Below are 4,779 nucleotides of genomic sequence, written 5' to 3' on the forward strand. Positions count from 1 at the left end.
CTCCACGTTGCACTGTCTTCTGTTGTTAACTCTGATATTAAACTTTTCTCTCCAAAGGTCCACTCAAGAAGTTTCTCTTTATTCAGTGCAATTTGGAAGATTACAGTTTGGAAATAAGGTAACGAATTAAACTACTGTATTTTTGTTCTACGATACCAGGCATCAGTTTCTGAAGAACTACTTCTCAGGGTATAAGGAACTTCTGTCGACTTCACCTGTTCTGAATCCGTTTGAGCAACTCCGCCATTGTTTATTAGGCTCCACTGTTACCACAGCAGACAATTTTCCACCAGAAAAAGTCACGATATATCGGACAGAAAAAATGTTGTAGTTTCAGTATGGTTTATGATCCGGTTGAAAGCCACTTATCCTCTCCAAGGAAACGCTCTTTAAAGACCCAGGGTTCATCTAAACTGACTGAGTTGTGCGAATGGTCGAATTTCTTCTTCTGGTTTCTTTTTATAAGTTCTCTTACCACTTTCCTCATTTGTTTCCTTGCGCGGCAACCAGCTCTTCATACCACTTGTTGTGTTTCCCTTACCTACTGCTTGCTCCGTTGTTATCTTGTGTCTCTCCCTCTTTTCATCAATAAGCCAGATTGAAGAGAACCGTGTTTTCAGCTGAGATATACAAAATGTAGCTCCATAATTTCTCACTATTTTTTAAATGTGTTCGTAACGGACGGGTTGTTCATGAATTCAAAGAAGTGGTCTCAATTTTATATTCAAGACCAATTTCTCAGAAATGTATTTGCTAATAATTATCTTTCCGGGAAAGAGGCACGTATGGAATTCGTCCCGTGATTGGTCCGTGCACTAACCTGTCGAGTGCTTGAGGGCATAATGAGTCAATCCCAGCTAAACAAAAAGAGTTCGCCAACCGTTTTCAAATATATTCGAGGAAGTTATTTCAACTAAAGTATATTTTACGAACCTATGATAATGTTTGTGGTTATTATTTTGAAAGCCTACGAAAGCCTTCCTTCAGAGCCCGCGTCAACGAAATAGCCTGTTGGTTTGGCGTTTCCATCGCGCCGCGGCCTTGCCGCTTCACTGATAGACCATATTCGTAATCCCAGTATTGGACTCAGTGGAACAATGGAGGCTAATGCTGGGAATCTTTTCAAATGCAAATACTTTTTAATATATCCCCCCGCAATAGCCTCCATTGCAAGCTAAAATCCTGGCCATAAGTTGTTGGGACACCTCTCCGCTTGCGCTTTAAAACCGACGATTTCAACTACGTCCTTGACGTTTTGGAAAAAGATGAATAAAAGCAAGTACGTATAATAGACCCCCTCCCCCCTAGCAATGTTGAAAGAAAATGAAGCCATTGTGAAGACTAGATCGGATGTGGTTAAAAAGGAAAAAGGGAGATCGCTATTATTGGAATAAGACGTATCTTTAGTTGGAGAATACTGTTCTTGGAGGCGAACAATTCTTGAAATTAACTTGGCTATTCTAAAGCAATTGTCAAGGTTTTTTTTTTCAAGATTTTTATCAACATTGACAGGGGGGAGGGGGGAGGGGGGACAGGTGGGCTTACGCGGTCTTGGTCTCAAGATAGGCTGCCTGTGAAGTCTTCTGCCGTGAACTGTCCCAACAGTTGTGACCAGGGCTGTAGTTCCAGTCCAATACTGAGAATTAATACGAATATGGTCCATTTTAGCGTGATATAACTCAGATTCTGCTACCGAGTAAAGATAAAAAATATTGAACGAGAATGTCTCAAATCTTCTTTAAGTGCTTTGAACTTTGAACGATATTGTCCGATTCTCCTCAAAAGAGTTACACGCTAATTTCTGAGTGGTATTCTAGAATTATCTTTCCCAGAGAAGGTCATGGATGAAATACTCAACTGACTGTCCTTTGGGCACTCTTGTTCACTCCTTTGGTGCTAAAGAGCAGGGTGTCCAGTTCCTATTTTTTTCCAATTTTTTCCTATTTTTTAGCACATTCCTATTTCTCCTATCCTTTAAATGAAACCTCCTATTTTTCCTATTTTTTGGCTGGTGAAGCCAATGTGTGTTACAGAATTGAAAAGGAAATTATAGTTATGTGTTTCAGACGAAGATTCAGGATAAAGCAAGTAGTATACAATTACTTTATTTTTGTAAAATTTTCTTTTGTACTTACTTTACATGTCTCTGGTAATGTAGTTCACTTGACTATGTTCAACTGAACATGATGATGATCTTCTGAATAAACCACAAAAAACATTTCGTTATCCATAAATGTAGTTATTTTGAAGTCTTGCTCACTTCTTTCACGCGTATTTATTCTGATGACCAAGATGTTGAGGCAGTTAGAAAAAGGGCAAGGTGTTGACCGTTTCTGGCGAGCTGTATTCAGTCTTAAATCTCTAGGTAGGACTGGGCCACGATTTTCAGCTCTTCCAAAAATTGTCAAATCAGGCCTTGTTCTTGCACAATCGAATGCTGAGTCAGAAAAAAGTCTTTCAGTGAATGACCGTATTGTCACATGGGGAACTGTGAAGGATGCTGTCAAATTTCACGATCCTGAGAACTGCAAACCAGAGAAAATTCCCCTGACAGATGGCCTTTTAACTGCGGTGAGATCTGCACATGTGCATTATAGAAAGCGGCTGGATGAAGTGGAAGCTGAGAAGAAGAAAAGGCATGCTAAAGAGAAAGTGAAAGCTGAATGGGTGGAATGAAAGAAGAGAGAGCAAGAGAAGCTAACGCAAAGAGCAGAGACCAGATTGTTGAAAGAAAAGGCAGGGGCACCCAACGACCAATTTGTTTTAAAATGTATTATACCCCAGTTAATGAAAATGAATTTTATTAAGGCATTTTCAGGTGTTTTTCAATGTTGCTGGGAAAACATTATCTGTTCCTTTTTCCCAGCAAGACACACAAGAAATTTCCCAGCCAGCTAGATAAAATTGGTTGGTTTCCCAGCCAGCTGATCAAATTTATTTCTCAGCCACGAATTCCGCGCGCTTTCAAATCCCTCGATCCGAAACGACCAAAGAAAAGCGACAAAACCGGGACAAAACAGGGTTTTTCCGCAAGCGCAATCACTCTGACCAGCCGTCGTATGTTTGTGACTACTCTCTGAGAGAGGGAAGGGGTTCTTTTTTTTTTTTTTTAGTCGTCCTAAGTCTTCAGAGTTTCTACAGCCAGCTCGGGTTGAAATGCTAACCTCTATCAATAACAAAATTTCCCAGCGAGCTCATCGAAACACCTGTATTTTTGCCAGCCAGCAAGATTCCTCTGGGGAACAGATAATGTGAGGAACAGATTCGTTGGGTGCCCCTGAAAAGGGAGGAGGCATAGACAGAAAGGAGCAGGAGGCAATGGAAGAAATGCAAACAGCTGATGAGCTGCTGTCAGAAGGCACAGTTACGTTACAGAGTGCCCTATCGTCCAGTTCAAAGGATGATTCACAAGGTGGGACAGTTGCATATCTCATGATAGAAACAGCAAAATCAAATCCGGCAAAGGCGAAGAGAAAGCTTGAAGCAGTAAGAGAAAAGCAAAAGGTGGTTAACACAGAGAATCAGAAATTGCTGGAAACGGCACTCCCAACTGGTGTTTCTGCTCTGTTACTAAAGAAAAGAAAGTCAAATTAGGGATGAACAGTCGTTTTATAACACATGGTGTTCACTTCGGATTGGTTGTGTTGGCTATTTGTAATATCCTTTCAAACAAAGTGCTTTGTTGATATTATTGTCACAATAAGAGATATAAAGAACAAGAACTTTTAGAACCGAAATACTCCCTTTGTCGTATTCATGTTCATTCATTGTCAGGTTATGGGCTAAAGTATAGTGAATTGGGATAGGTGATGGCGTGCAGGGAGGCTCTCTATTGATTCTCCTATTTTTTCCCCTATCTTTTAAAACAAAGCTTCCTATTTTTTCAATCCTGAGTTTCCTATTTTCCTATTTTTCTGAACGAACATGCCGCTGGACACCCTGAAAGAGTAATTCTTCAAAAGAAAAGAGACAGACAAGCAATTAGCCAATATCAAAAAGACTATAATATTCTCTGTTTGTCCCTCCAAAATTTTGCATAAGGGTTGTTTTTATTTTCTGTTGGGACTTATGATGGATGGTCCAAAGAGTATTATGGTATTTTAAATGTTGGCTAATGAGGTTGACTAGCGATAGAGTTATTTTCATAGAGTTATGAGATTAGAGTTAGTGTTATACCAAATTCCATATTTCCTGTCTTTGGAAACTCGCGGGAGATAGACGTTTATAACTCTTCAAGACTCCAAGGCAGATTCATAAAATAACCTGAAAACTTGAAGAGCACGTGAACCAAAAATGCTGGTATGCCGCCGAAAACGTGGTCCGTTTCATAACATAACCGCCAACGTTTCATTGGTCAAAAGTGACACAACCCGACAAACCGTTAACGTTTGAAAAGTAAAGCTTCGCGCAAAATTCGTCACGCTTCAAGGCTGGACTCACATGTTAGTAAACCATACCCTATCGAGCGGCACGTCCCGTATAAGCCATAAAGGGGAGTACCCCCTCCTCCCCTTCCCGGAACAAAGCTACGTTTTAACGGATAATAAATTTAGTGATTTACGGCATCGCCGCAAAGCTCAATCCATTCAAGGGGCTTTGAATTAAAAAAATGATCCTTATGAAATTGCTTGACTACCCAATATCGATCTCTGTTAAGTTTTTGCGGAATCGGCTAAAAAACGTTCGTGATATAAATATTTTAAAGTAACACCCCTATTTGCCTATAAATATATTCATATCCCTGTATCCCCCGCGACCTTAAATGACATTTAACCGCAA

This window comes from Montipora foliosa, chromosome 3 (genome assembly GCF_036669935.1).
Source record: "Montipora foliosa isolate CH-2021 chromosome 3, ASM3666993v2, whole genome shotgun sequence".
NCBI classification, from domain to species: domain Eukaryota; kingdom Metazoa; phylum Cnidaria; class Anthozoa; order Scleractinia; family Acroporidae; genus Montipora; species Montipora foliosa.